Genomic DNA, 15,501 nt, shown 5'->3' with positions numbered 1-15,501 from the left:
GGGGCTGCTCTCACTAGAGGTTTCTCTGGGCATTTTCTCCCTTGCGAGGAGGATTTTACATCTTGTCAAGTCCCCTGGCTGGGAGCAGCTTTTCCCAGTTATTTCTCTCCTCCTGCAGCTTCCTCCTTTTCGCGTTCTCAGCAGGCCCCAGCTCCATTAGCCAATGACCTCACCAACCAGCAGTGGCCAGTAAGACGTGGCCCAGTCAGCGCGGAGTGAGCATTGGTAGATGGCACGGGCCAGTCCGGGGAATTAAGTCTGTCGCTCTTTTATCCCCTCTGCACCCTGGCGAGGCCAGCTAGCAGCCACGTTCACTGCACGGTTCTGTGCAGGAAGCCAGGTCGGGGCCCGGGACGCCAGGCCTGCAGTGTCATTGTGAAGCCAGGCTGTTACGGTCCATCTTCACCACAGACTTGCACTCGCTTCTTACACTGGAGCTCGCTGCCCCAGCCCGGTGAGCCCGCACCCAGCAGTCCCCGCAAGCGTCGCCCTGCCTTGTGCTTTTCTGCCCCAAAGTTTCCTGCATAAATCTTCCAAGCGGAGGTCCCGGGAGAAGCTGAAGGGTTCTGTGGGACTGGGCCAATAGCCTGATCTCATTAAAATATGTCACTTCCTGCTCACTGCCTCCAAGGGATGGATTCCTCTGTGTGGCTCCAAGTCCTGCCTGCCCTTGACCTGGGAGGGGCCTGTAGAATCCAGAGGTGTGTTATCCGCCCAGGGGGATGCTGCTTTATACATACAGAGAGCACTGCACCTTTCCCATTGCTTCTCCCGGGGATGTCCCCCCCGCCCCCCGCCTTCTGAGGTCCCTCCTAATTCAGAGCCGCCCCCGTGTGAAAACAGAGCCGCTCTTCATGGGTGTGGCATTACACCCCCATATTCTTCACACAGATATTATGATATGATTATGGCGTAACTGTGATGTATTTTACACGAGATAAGGCATGTGAGATATCATTGGAAAGGTTCTGATTTACTGAAGATGATTATCCTATTTGTATTGTTTTGGTATCTGAAGTTAGGAATATTGTCTATGCATCTATTACAGAGATGTTTACACCTGGGGATGCCCACTGGGCAGAATGCAATCAGTCTAGGTGTCTCGCTGGGAAGGGCCATTAGGGAGAACAACAGGGCTTTGAAGATGCTAATCACCCACTGAGAAGTCTTCCTGGGGACACTACAAACAGCCTCTGAGTTATGGCTACAAGGTCATGTGACGAAGTCACCTGGTCCTGGACTCCATGATAATACTAGTATTTTTCCACTAACTGGGGGTGGGAACCACACCGGGAGACAAAGGATTCCTGCCATATGCAAAAACTGGGGGGAGGGGCAAAGCAGCGACCCCTCCCCTGGGGCTACCAGCAGTGATTGGGTCCTGGCCACCTCTGGAGACAGAAAAGCTGGAGGAGCAGACAGCCGGGGTGTGTTCCCCGCCTTCCCAGGCGTGGTGCGATTGGTCTTCAGCCCTGGGGTGGTGGTTGCAGGCTCCATCCATGGGGCTTTGGGCTCCATCCCCGGGCCCCATCCCCTGGGCAAAGGGCTTTGGGCTCCATTCCCTGGCTGTGTGGTGATGGGCTCTGGCCCTGAGCTCAACCTCCCCAATCACCCCTGGCTCCTGCTGCCTCCCCCAGTGCCCCATCACCCCGCTGCCTCCATACCCACTTCCCCATCCAGGGCTTAATTTGTCCCTGGGCTTGCTGGGACTGAGTAAATTTGCTGTGAAACATGATATTTGTATGTTTGTTAATATCACGTTTCACAGCAGACCTACTGGCTAGCAAGTCTTAAAAAAAGAAAAGCAACCAAAAAAAAAAAAGCTAAAGAAACAATAAGAAAAAAAAACAAGAACATGAGAATGTGCAAAGCACCTTATTTGTGTTTCTATACTGTTTAGATCCCATAAGGAATAGAGACAACTGTACATTATTTTTATTATTGAGTCTGCAAAAAACCCTACATAAATAAATTACAATGATTTAGACATGGATATTTGCATATTTATTTGATTTTCCTAAAGTTAATTAAGTATTTTAGGAAAAATTGTCAGAGCGGCCACCAACATTTTTTGTGTGAGAACCCCTGTCTAGCCTCTGATTGAAATATCTGAAGTTTTAAGCTGCAGGCCAGTGCAGTCGGCCTTCAATAATCTCTGCAATCTGCCTAGAACAACATTTAGGGTGAGAATTTGCTACTTGTAACCAGTTTCTTTAACATATTAATCTTAGATTGCGTTTTGTTTTATTTGCTGGGTAATCTGCTTTGAACTGTTTGCTATCCCTTATAATCACTTAAAATCTATCGTTTGTAGTGAATAAACTTGGTTTGGTTTTGTCTAAAACCCAGTGTGTGGAATTCATAACTGGGGGAACAAAAAGCTGTTGCATATTTCTCTCCACATTGAGGGAGAGGGTGAATTTCATGAGGTTGTGCTGTACAATTCTCTGTGCAGTGCAAGACGGTACAGTTTGGGGTCTATGCTCTAGAGGGGGGCGTGCACTTGAGTAGGGGCAATTCCTTAGCTGAGTCTTCCCATGCAGAGCTGATCTCAGCCTCTGTGAGTAAAGCTGCAGCTGGGCGTGTCCCTACCTTTATGTGTGCTGGTAACGTGCAGTCTAAAGCCTGGGGAAGGGCTTGGCTGGCTTGCCTCAGCAGTACAGTGTGAGAGGGAGCCCAGGCTGGTGGGTCAGGCGGGCTCAGTGGTACCCCAGTTCCAAGTGGCACCCCAGGGAGAACCCATCACAATAGGTTCCGGCCCAGTTTCAGTGGCACCACCGTGCCCACTGCACAGCCAGACCTGGCTAGAACATGTGATAACCGCATGCTGCAAACAAGATGCATCTCTCCAGCTTCCAGCCTCCACGGACGAGCTGGCGGGTGGAAACGAGGCTAGTTAGCATGAGAGGGTACGTAGGGCCAGCAGGTAACACAATACCCACTCAGCCATGGATCTCTGAACAGCCCGCCATCTGGAACCACCTTCAGCTCCTCCCAGGCCCTTCAATTTAGTCACTAGTAACACGCTGCATGCCCTTTAATGGCACCAAGTGCAACGTCAGCCTCGGACCAGCCTCCAGACATGACCTCAGCATGGTGTAAAAGAAAAAGGGATGCACAGTTCTCATGTCCCGCAGAGCCCAGGCGCTCCACCTGCAGCAAGGGAACAGAGAGGGCTCAGACGAGGTGCGACATGAGTGGGATGCCGTTATTACCCCGTGCGTGGGGGGCGAGACTGCAGGAGAGTTGCTCTGCCCCTTCTCAGCCCTGCCCAAGAGCAGCCGTGCTGGGAAAGGTGGGGGCATGCAGCCTTGAAACCAGCAGCAGACCCAAGCTGCAAAGATCCCAGACGCCGAGGTGTGCTGAGAGCTGGGGGTTTGCCTCAGCCCCGTCCCGCTAAATTATGCCCTGGAGGCAGCTCCTCTGCGTCTGCAAACCACAGTGCTTTGGTCCTGCCATTGAAGTCCAGCCGATAGGAAGATTCTACGCCCATTTCACAAGCGGCCATGGTTTGCTTGGTGCAGAAGCACATTTCTGGGGGCCCGAGCAGCCCTGCCCCTCCACAGAACTGACAGTCACAACCAAAGGAAGGAGAAATCTTTCCAGAAACTTTCAGTTCCCCTTTTGTGATGAGCTCCAGGCAGAGCACAGGAAATCTGAGGGCACCGCTGCATGTGCATTGCTACATTCTGTGAATCCCATGGAGCAAACAGGCACCGGAGGCAACTCCCCAGAGCTTACGGCTGCTAACAAAGGAAGACATACAGCAAACCAATTGCGCAAAAGCTGGTGGCTCTAGATGACCAGGGGCCTGTATTTTGTGTGTGCAGGCTGGAGATTAGCTGCCTGCCGATTTACCATTGCCCCTCAAAACACACAGTGCACAAACGGCATTATCCAGCTCACTAGCATGTTTTGGTGGTGCTGCCCCAGGGGTGCCCTCCCTGAAGGGGTCTGGCACTCTGAGGGATTGTGCCTGGGAGGCTGGAAACCCACAGCCAGAGTCTATTTTTCCTACCTTTTGAGAAAAAGGCCCATGCAATTGGGTGCCCAAGGAATGTGTGTGCAAATGTGCACGATTTGCATGCAGAATTATTGCATTTGAGGGTGCAGTTGTGGTAACTGAAGGTGCAAAGAGCCAATTAGGTGCCTACTTGGCCAACTGCACCTCCAGTAAGACGTGCAAATGTGGGTATCACTGCTGCACGCTGGATCCAGTGTGAGAGCTGCTCTGCCACTGGCCTTCATACTGCTGCAGCTAGAGGGGATTCTCCTTTGGCTGACGTGAGAGACACCTGCACTTTTGGAGCAGAAGGACTTGAGTTTTATCCCGGCTGTCTCTGACTGTGAAGTCCTAGGAGTCAGCTGCGATTGGCAGACACACAGCAGGAAACACAATGAAAGACCCACCAAAAAAGGCAGCTGTTGACTGTTTCCTTTTAGAGCAGCAGGCAGATGATGAGCCAGCACAGAGCTGCGCTTCAAAGGGGGGAAACCCCACTGGGATGGTTTGGGATCCCCAGCGAGGAGAACCCCAAAGCCTCTCAAACTATAAAACTTCATTCATCTGCCACACGTGTCACGTGACATGTCTAACAAGCAGCTCTCCGAAGCCCCTGCAAACAAGTCACCATGGGGAAGGGAGGGGAGGGGGCGCTCTCTCTTGTAGCTCAGGTGGACAAGGCCTGTTAATTGAGAGCCGAAGGCCATGACTCCTAGAACACTCAGCCCCTCCCACGCCCCATCCCAGGAGGTGCAAGAGCGCTGTTGCATGGTGTCATTTCTCGGTCCGACCCACAATTTGCTATAGATTGAGCAATTCACCAAAAAGCCACTGAAGGCCTTGGTTTGTGATACTGCAGACGTCTGAGTTCAGTTTGGTAACAATTTAATAAATGTGCAGAAGTGGAGCACGTAAGAACCAGAGATCCTGCTTCATGCAGAAAGGTGGGGAGAGAAATAGAGGAAGTGTAAATAGACAATTTTCCACTGGCACTCAAGAGCTTTTTAAAGGTGAACTGCGAACCTTTCCACATCCCTGTGTTTGTCACACAACAGCTGGTGACATCACTAGCACCTAAGGCAGAAGACTGTGGTCCTTACACAGCTCTAAGTGCTGACTCGTGCAAGAAAAACATAGTTTTGCTAACAATGCACGGGGTAAAAGGCCCGGGTACGGTTTCACAAGTAGATGGCGATCTCTTCTCTCCCATGCACCACCACGTCTTCAGGCTCTGCTTATCCTGGCAGCAGCTGCCCCAGCCCAGAGCAGATTGTAACCTGCCTAGTGTCTGTCCGTTCACTGCTAGCCTGATGAGAACCCTGCGCAAATGCGGGAACACAGCAAGGTCCTTCTGAACAACTCCCGCTTCACTCCCCCACCTACACAACGCCACAGCAGCACAACACGACGGGCCTTGGGCCACCCCCGGAAAATGGCCTAGTGGGTATGAGACCTGCAGAGAGCAGCCCAGCCTCAATGGGCTTCCACTTCCCATATTCCTCGCGAGCACCTGGCTGTGCTGCAGGGAAGCCGTCCGCTGCCTGGCCCCAGCGCGCTCAGACAGGGGCACTGTGATAATGCCAAGCCAATACTAACGCTAATGAATTAAGCTTCCGACCCCTGGGAGGAAGGTGAGTATCACTGTCCCCTGAGCTATATACAGGGAAACTGAGGCACGTAGGAATTCAGCAACTTGCCCAGGCTCACCCAGAGAACAGGTCTAGAACCCAGGAGTCCAAGCAGCTCGAAGCACACACCACTCAGCACTTCCAAGTTTTCACCACAGGCTTTTTTCAGACCTTTCCCCTGCTGGGGTTCCTGGGTCCATCTGGCACCGACAGCGCAGACTCCAACAGGGCGAACAAAGTGCCTCCATTTCCAGCCGGGCAGACCTCTGCATTATTAACGCAGCCAGCCTGGTGCAGCGGGAACCTATTTCCTTGCCCATTCTCTGGCTAGACCAGCCCTTCTTTGGGTTCCTTGCTGCTCTCATCCACACCCAGGCTGATGCAGCATCACAAGAGGAGCTGTGGGGAAGGGTCGTGGGGTTATGCAGCAATCGGGGCAGAGAGAACATTCAAATACTTCCCTGGCCGCTGCCCTTTCCGCACTCATTCAAACCCTTGCCCTGCAGCAGCTGCCATTCAAACTGTACTGAGCTGACCAGACGCAGAGCCCAGCTGGCCACGGGGATGGCAGACCAGCCTGTCCTCTCCCAGGGACCATATCCTGGGCCCACACCAGATGGGTGGTGAAAGCCAGGTCTCTCCCCACTGCAACCCCAATAATTCATAAAGCCGCACCCAGACCCCTGCAGCGACCCTTGGAAGTCAGCTTTGGCTTTGCCAGGCCCAGCAGCCGAATGGGAATTCCTGTTCTCGCTTGCAGGCAGCACAGTCTGATCTGCCAGAGGTGGGGTGATGTGCCCAAGGGCCACACACAAGCCATTCCGTGGTCTTGAACTAGAAGTTGGTTTGCTCAGCTGCCCCTCTCTAGCTGCTGAATATAGGGCCTGCTGTGCAGACAGAGAGCAGAAGGGATTCCAGGGGGTGGGAAGGGGAACAGGTTGTTCTCCTATGACAGTCCACAGCTATCTAGATTTGTAGCTGTAGTTCATGACTGGTTCTCTGCAGCCTTCCACAGCTCTCCTGTCCCAGGGGCTGTGCACACGTCTTGATTCCCACAGTCTGGATGTGGCTATGTCATGTTACTGCTCATGTCAGACTGGAGGGAGGTCTCAAATGGGGTTCTACAGGGATCTGTTCTGGGTCCAGTGTTGTTTAACATCTTTATTAATGACCTGGATGTAGGTATAACGAGCACACTGATCAAGTTTGCAGATGACAGAAAGCTAGGGGGGTTGCCAACACTTTGGAGAATAAAGCTAAAATTCAGAGGGATCTTGATAAATTGGAGAACTGGACTGTAGACAACAAAATGGCATTCAGCAAAGAGAAGTGTCAGGTGCTCCACTTAGGGAAGAAAAACCAAGTGCACAAACACAGCCTGGGGGATAACTGGCTTGGCAGCAGCACGGCTGAGAAGGATCTGGGAGTTGTGGTGGGTCACAACCTCAACATGAGTCAGCAATGCGAGGCTGTTGCAAAAAAAGCAAATGCAATTTCAGGTTACATTAACAGAGGATAGCACGCAACTCACAGGAGGTGATAGTACCACTCTACGCTGCACTGGTTAGGCCTCAGCTGGAGGACTGTGTCCAGTTTTGGTCACCAACGTATAGAAAGGATGTAGAGAAACTAGAAAGGATCCAGAGGTGAGCGACAAAGACGATCAAATTTCAGAGGGGTCGCTGTGTTAGTCTGTATCAGCAAAAAGAACCAGGAGTCCTTGTGGCTAATGAGACTAATGCTCAGAGGGCTGGAATGCAGCCGTAGGAGCAAAGGCGGAAGGAACAGGGTGTGTTTAGTTTGGAAAAGAGGCGATTAAGGGGGGACATGATAGCGGTCTTCAGATACTTGAAAGGCTGCCATAGAAAAGCTGGAGAAAAGCCGTTCTCTCTGGCCACTGAGGGCTGGACAGGAGGCGATGGGATCAAACTGCAGCACAGCAGATTTAGATTAAATCTCAGGACAAACTTCCCAGCTGTAAGAACAGTCGGACAATGGGACAGATGCGCGGGGAGGTCATGGAAGCTCCTTCACGGGGGGTTTTTAAAAGGAGGCTGGAGCCGTCTGTCTGGGATGGGTCAGACACACCAACTCCTGCATCTCGGCTGGGGGTCAGACATAGGGGTCCCTTCTAACCCTATGGGCCTAGGTCAGCCACGACTCTCAAGGTGCAATCACACTGCGGGTGCAGCGCTGCAGTCCCTGCATGGTCTTTGCACAGTCTGGGGGATGAGCATTTGCCTGGTCTATCCGCGTGGGAATTGTGCTCTGTATTTTATTTGCTCATTCTCCAGGCCACTGTCAGAGGCTCGGGGCGACAGTCCAGCCTGGGTCAGTTCACTTTCTGGGGTTCAACCTCCTTCCCGCTCCCTCCCAAAATAGTACAAAGAGCTTTCCTGGAACACCCGGCCTCTTTGCCCTGGGGGATGCAGCCAGCTGCTGACTGGGCGCTGACGTCCCTGGGATGACGCAGCCCAGACGTTGGGGACTCTGGTAACTGTGTGATCGAAAGTAGCTTTCTCAGTAACCTGGGCCATGGCCTGGTCTGAGGGCTGTTAACTGAGGACAAGCCAAACAAGTCAGCAGTGAGGGGTGATGCAGACTGAAGCCTGGGCTCCCTGACAACCCACCCAGGACTGGGAATTGCCCCGGTTGATGTCGGGGGAATGAGATCTGCTGCTGTCCAATCAATAACAGGCCGGGGCTCGAAGAGCAACAGCAAACCTGGGCCGGGTTCACAGGGAACTGGGACTAAAACCGTGTCTGTCTGGCCCTCCCGGCCAGGGCAGGGATCTCACAGGGAACCCTGGGACAATATAGGTCACTCCAAACATAGGGGATGCTGTCTGTACCCTTCCCCAGGGTACTTGCAGAGGGATAACGCTATTCTTATACCCCTGGGCCACAAACACACACAAGTTCCTCGCTGGGAAGCTCACGGACCCAGAGCTGAACATTTTGAGCTCCCTGTTCCAAAGGGCTCAGTCCCCAGTGTGCTGAGCCCCCTAATCTGGCCCCTCCAGCCAGGGCACAGCCAGTTTAGAGGTGGGATTTCCATGTCTTATCCCCTCCCCCCCAACACACTACAAAGAAATCCCAGGGAAAGGTCTGGGCCTGGCTCCTGACAAGGCAGCTGGACTCGGGGGAGCAGCGTGGGAGTTCAGGAGAGCCTCACACCGCACCTCCTAGCAAAGATAAGGCAGAAAGCCCTGATAACGGAGGCTGATCTAACAAAGGACCCTGGGAATGGCCCAGATTGTCCCAGTCTTTGAATCAATCCACCCCGTTCTTCGGCGGTCGCCTTGCAGGCATTACAGTGATCCCAGGGGTGCTGAGAGCACTGGCTAAGGGGAGGTAGAGTCCCACCTCTGTCTCCCCCAAGGCAGATCCAAGTGTGGAGGGGCTTAGTGTGGGGGGGGATCCAGGTGAGGGTTGAGAGGGTTCTGTGTGGCGCAATCTGGGTGCAGGCAACTCAGTGGGGGATCTGGGTGTGGGGGGGATCTGGATGCACAGGGGGGTTCTGGGTGCAATGGAAATGGGACTCTGCAGGGGGGTCCAGGTGAAGATGGTTGGGGCTCAGTGGGGGGTCCAGGTGCTGGGGGAGTGGGGCTCAGAGGGGTGGGGATCCAGGTTCAACTGGTTGGGGCTCAGTGGGGTGGGGATCTGAGTGCGGGTGGCTCGTTGGGGTGGTCCAGGTGCAGGAGGAGTGGGGCTCATCAGGGGGGTTCTGAGGGCGGGGGGGGGGGGGTGAGGCCCGGCAGGAGGGTCTGGGTATGAGGGGGTCTGGATGCATGGGGGTTGGTGGATGGGGGAGCAGCTCCCTGTACAAGGATCCCTCCCCTTGCAGCTGAGGAGTGATGGGTGCAGGAAGCAGGGTGGGGTAAGGTTGCAGAGCTTCCTGCAGCCGGGGGAGAAATCTGGGGGTGGGTCTGACCCTGCCCTGGATGCCATGCAGGGGGAGAGGAAGTCCCATTCTCCCCAGCCCAGCCTGGACTAGCAGCCAAGCCCAGCACAGGGTCTTCCCCAGTTCCGCCTCCTGCTCCACAGTGATTTAACTCTCTGCCGGTTGCCCTGTGCACCCGAAACATACGGCTGGGGAGGGTCGCATGACCGCTCTTGTGGCTTCCCCTTACTTCCCCATCAGAAAGTCATTTTTCTGCGGGGAAGCATAGAAATTTGCAGGGGACATAAATTCTGTGCCTGCGCAGTGGCGCAGCATTCCCACAGGAGTAACAATCTCCCAGGGGCAGAATGTAGCCGCATTGCTCCTGCTTTTTCTCTCTCTCTCTGCTGTTTCCAAGTTTGATTTACCAGCCCCAGCATCAACATCAGCTGTTGCTGCCTGTACAGCCACTGAGCTCCATTCCGGTGGTGTCTAAAAATACACAGTCTTAGCAGGATGGGACGGGGGGTCCTTTTCTGCTATTGTTTTCCCAGCTGTAGGATCAGTCTGTCTCCTGAGCATGACCAGGGTTCAGCCTGTTCCTGGAAGCTGGTGGGGACGTCCCTAGGTTGGGATGATGTTACAGAGTCAGACGAGAACAGCTGGCCAGGTCATCAGAACTCCAAGAGACCAGGAACCACTTGGGGATACAATAAATAAAGAGCAGCTGGGACAAAGCATGCACTGGTGGCAGGGCAGGGTTTGCATCTCTTACACAAAGTGCAGGGATAGTCCCAGAATGCTGGGCTCATCCTCTGGGAAGCTCTGCCAGGCTGCGGCTCCCCCTGCATGTGTCTGGCACCTCTAGGGGGAGGGTGTCCTCTCAGGGGCGGGTTAGGGGGCATCTGCCACACATCAGCCAATTAATCCTCACTGCGCCTGAGCGAGGCAGGCCAGCGTGTGACATCATCCTCATTTCCAGGGCCGCCCAGAGGATTCAAAGCAATTTTGGGGGCTCCTTCCATAAAAAAAAGTTGCAATACTATAGAATAGTATATTCTTGTGGGGGCCCCTGCGGGGCCCAGGGCCTGGGGCAAATTGCCCCCACTTGCCCCCCCTCCCCCCGGGCGGCCCTGCTCATTTCACAGGAGAGGAAACAGACAGCCAGGCAACGTGACTTGGCTGAGGCTATGCGGTAAGTCAGTGGCAGAGTTCCTGGCTTCTGGCAGGAGTTCAGGATGCACACTTCTGGGCCCAATAACCAAAGGAACGGCTCTGGGCCCCTAAAAGATGATTTAGTGGCTGAGGGGCACCCAATCTGAATGCAGTCAGGTGCAGGTCCGTCAGGCGCTCATCAAGAGCCCTTACGCTGCAGGAGGTCAGACTAGATTTCAGTGTGACCCAAGGGGCTGGAGTAGCCCTCACTGGAAATGCCAAGGTCAGGGCAGGCTGCAAAAGGGAGAGCAGGTGCTCCCAAGGCAGATGGGTAAATACTGAAATTAAACTCCCCAACCAGTCACAAACCGTGCTCCTGATCCCCCACACTGGTTATCAAGAAGCTAAAAGAGAAATCACACAGCCCCCTTTTCTGCATTCCTGTTCTCTGGCTCCCAATCAGCACCGAGGTGCCGTAAGGTGAGGAGTTATTTCAAAACTCTGCTCACTCTACAAAATGTTCTTCTGACCCCCAAAGGGCCAGGGCAATATGAGGTTGGATCTTACCCAAAATCCCAGGCTGCCGGCCAATCCTTTAGCATCTAAAACTAAAGGTTTATTATACAGAAAAAAGAACAAGAAGAGAGCTGTGAATGGTAAAGCAGAGACCTCAGAGTCCATCTGTCAGGTTCTGAGCAGTATTGGTGAGCTTGCTGGCTTGAAAGTCCCTCTGGAACATCCCCAGCTTGGGTGGGTCATTCCGTCCTTTGTTCAGCGCTCTGTTTGTAGAGAAGTTACTCCAGAGGTAGAAAGTGGGAATGAAGACAAAATGGAGCCGATGCAGCTGCCCTTTATATTCCTTTTGCCATGTGGCTTGTAATTCCTGTGTCCCAAACACAAGCTTCACAGCACATGGCATTAGTTCTGTCCACCGGCATGCCCCTACATGCCTTGCTGAGTCATAAGGTGTATCCCTGGCTCCTTTCAACTGGTTCATTGTACAGCTGATGTCCCTTGATGGGCCATCAAGCAGGATGCCAATCTGTGTGGGGGTGTCACCCAGAGACACAGCACCAGTTTGGAAATACAGACATACCCTACAGATCTATAACTCACAATACACAGGGGATACAAACATATCAACAAGCTAGTCATACTTGGCAATTTATAACATTTTCACAGATACTTCACACGGCAGATCGGGTCAGATTCCTTGCAATTTTATAATACTGGTATCAACAATATCATAAAGTGTCCCACATATTCCATACAGTGTCACAATCAGGCTTAAATAGAGACTGGGAATGGCTGAGCCATTACACACATTGAATCTATTTCCCCATGTTACGTATCCTCACACCTTCTTGTCAACTGTTGGAAATGGGCTATCTTGATTATCACTACAAAAGTTTTTTTTCTCCTGCTGACAATAGCTCATCTTAATTAATTAGCCTCTTAGAGTTGGTAGGGGAACTTCCACCTTTTCATGTTCTCTGTATGTGTATATATCTTCTTACTGTATGTTCCATTCTATGCATCCCATGAAGTGGGCTGTAGCTTATGCTCAAATAAATGTGTTAGTCTCTAAGGTGCCACAAGGACTCCTGTTCGTTTTACAATCAGAACTGCCCCTTCTGGCCTTACGGCCTGTGGCTCTGATGTGGCAGGGCTCCCACATGCACACAGGGCAGGAACTGACGCTGCAGCTACCCTAGAAGATTCCACGAGGTAAGGATCATGCAATTGGCTACAGCCCTGAGTCATAGAACTCAGATCTGACTCCGGATCCAGAGCCGAGCCTTCCCCACTCTCAGGAAGGCTGGGCTCAGGAGTCTCACACTTCGGGTCCAACACAGAGAAAGGCACAAGCTGTAGCCTCAGGAATGGATTGGAACATGGCTCTTGGCTCCAGGGTTGGGTTCACATCCACCCCTACCGCAGCTCACCCCCAGCCCTTGGCCTGCAACGTCTGAGCCATATGCCTGCTCCCCCTGGTCAACCACACGGCAGCGAATGACGTATTCTAGACACACCGCGGTGGTGATCTCATGCCCCGAAAAATACTCTGTTACCCCTGCGCTGCACCCCGCTGCCCCGTACACACACACTCCCATCCGCTCAGTCCCCCCTCCCCAACACACTCCCTTCCGCTCAGTGACGTGATGTCCAGGCCCCACTCGGGAGACAATAACGACCCAGAGCTGGGAAGGACGATTTTGCAGAAATAAAAATAAAAATGCAGGAATGACGACCTCAGGGAGACCCTGGCAGGAGGGCTCCAGACGTCCCGCTGGCCCTGAATGGCGGCTCTGTGCCTGCGAGGGGCGCAGAGAGAAAAGCCACATACAGGCTCTCAACAGCTGCTTGGGCAAAGCCAGACAGAGAAGGGGGGAGGGGGAGATAAAAGTGAGGGAGAAACAGAGAGACCCACACAGAGACCCTCACCCCATGCCCTCCCTGCAGGCAAATTCTAGCTGCTCCTGGGACGCTCTGCCTGTCTCCAGCTGGATCTCATCTGGCCCCGCTATCTTGAGTTCTGCACGAGGGTCCCTCCTTTCCACTCCATCCCTGGGGAGCCAGGGAACCCGGGGGGAGGTGGCCCAAGCTGGTAGTGGCCTGTATGAAAGGGAACCATGCTTTGCTGTCACTCCCTCCTGCGTCTGCTCATCTCTTCATCCCATTCTTACCTGCAGACTCACGGCCAGCCGGGCAATGCCAGGGGCTCACTCAGCCCGGAGCCTGGCTCTGGCACTGGAGTGGCTGGACAGGCTCCGGGAGCTACGGGGGACTCCTACCTACTGCTCCTGGCTTCACCAGGGAGTTCTTTCATGCTGGCCGCATTGCCCCCTCCTGCCCTGGGCTGCCACTGGTTCGAACTCCTTGTCCCAGCCTGCAAGCCTGTAACTGCTCTCGATCCCCCCTCGAGGTTTTGTGCAGCCCCTTCCCCAGGGGCACCTGCGCTCCTCGCAGCGGACCCGCCGAGGGGCTAGCGACCCCAGCACTCCTGGGTCATGCCGTTCTGCAGAGCCGATACCTCTGGGATCCACACCCAGACATGGAGGTCTGGGGTTTCTCCTCTCCCCGGTGGGCAGCGGTGGACACTGCGTATGTCAGTCTGCCCCCGTGTACGTCTCTAGGACTCTGGGGGACGTGCCCCCTGGTTCTTAGCACGGCGATAAGCTGAGCCGCTTTAGGATTCTTTCCCAGTGAATTGTGGGAGAATGTGTCTGGCCTGGGCACCGGGGGGGGAATTATGGAACGGCAGTGTCAGCGCCCGAGAGCTTTCACCTGCGTCCTCACTGCAAACCAGCCTGAGTGAAAGCAGAGCCTGGGCTCGAGCTCCAGCCCCAGCCAGGTGGAGAGCACCACGAAGCTCAGGTGACAAGAGTTTGGGGTGTGGACGGGGGGGTAGGGACAACCCCAGGCTAACTCTGCCGGGAATTCACCCTCATTTCCGCCCGTAACGAGACTCAGGGGAAGCTGCGGCTGACTTCACCCCGAGCAGGAGAGGGTGAAAGGAGAGACAGAAACAAACCAGTCCATGGAGAAACGGCTGCTGGGGAGGGAGCTGCCCTAGGCAGGGCCACAACTGCTCTGTTGTTCCTGGGCCAGGTGTTCGGCTCGCCCCCCCGACACACAGGGAGAGGCCCCGCTCTGCATCGCTGCACATCACCCGTTGCCTTTAGCACCAGCGCAGCAGCCTGATGCAGCCCAATCCAGCGGGACCGATGGCTCATCCAGGCCACTCCTGGAGAAGGGAGCTGGGAACCCCGCTGCACCAGAGGCCCTTGGATCTCGGACACTGAACGATCATGCTGCAGCCGTGGCGAAGGGGCTCGCGCTGCTAACCGGGGAACGCAGCAAGCCACGGACCCCCCGACAGGCTTCCCTGGCCAGCGGAGCAGCGTTCCCCTCCCCCCTCCCCCGTTTGTTTTTGTAGCGCTCTGTCCATCCCCTGCCTAATCCCTGGACAAAAGTTTGTTATTGCAACTGCCTCCCCCTCAGCCAGCTGTTCCAGGATCCACCGAGCTCTGGTGCCAGAGCCCCTTTCCCAGAGCTGCCTGGATGCTCGCTGTCAACGTCACGCTGTATGCTTGATCTCCAGCACCACAGTCCCAGTGCTGCCAGCCCCCAGAACTCATGAGGGAGGACTCAGAAATCATGAGGGTTTTTAAAAAAATCATAAATGTGGGGTTCTTTCCATTTGCTTTTGGGTTTCTGAGCCTTTAGGACACGCATGGGTCACGTTCTCCAGCTTTACTCTGCGACCATTTATCCAGTTCTTCAAAAAAGAACTAGATACGTTCCTGGAGGATAGGTCCATCAATGGCTATTAGTCAGGATGGGCAGGGATGTGTCCCTGGCCTGTTTGCCAGAAGCTGGGAATGGGCGACAGGGGATGGATCACTTGATGTTTCCCTGGTCTGATCATTCCCTCTGAGGCACTGGCCACTGTTGGAAGCCAGGACTAGATGGACCTTTGGTCTGACCCAGTACGACCGTTCTTATGTTCATGAGGGCTAGAAACTTACTTTTTTTTAATGAAGGCTGAAAGTCTCACATAGTCAGCTGACTCCAGGAGCTGGCACTTTAAGGAAAACTCCAAGGAAAACTCTTAAGGAAAACAGGAAGGCGGGCGGTGTGGTCCCAGCCCCCTGGAGTCCAGTGGCGCCGCCGAAGTGGGGGCAAGGCAGGGGGTGGAGTGTGGGCAGGGCCACACCTAGCTTTTTGAGGCCTCCCCCACGCCTCCCCCAGCCTCCCCTACCCGCCCCTGCCGTGGTCGGTTCTGGAAGTGACGTCACTTCCGCCCTGGCCCCACACCCCCCAAGGAC

The sequence above is a fragment of the Emys orbicularis genome, chromosome 12 (assembly GCF_028017835.1).
Source record: "Emys orbicularis isolate rEmyOrb1 chromosome 12, rEmyOrb1.hap1, whole genome shotgun sequence".
Classification (NCBI taxonomy): domain Eukaryota; kingdom Metazoa; phylum Chordata; order Testudines; family Emydidae; genus Emys; species Emys orbicularis.
This window is presented reverse-complemented; position numbering follows the sequence as displayed.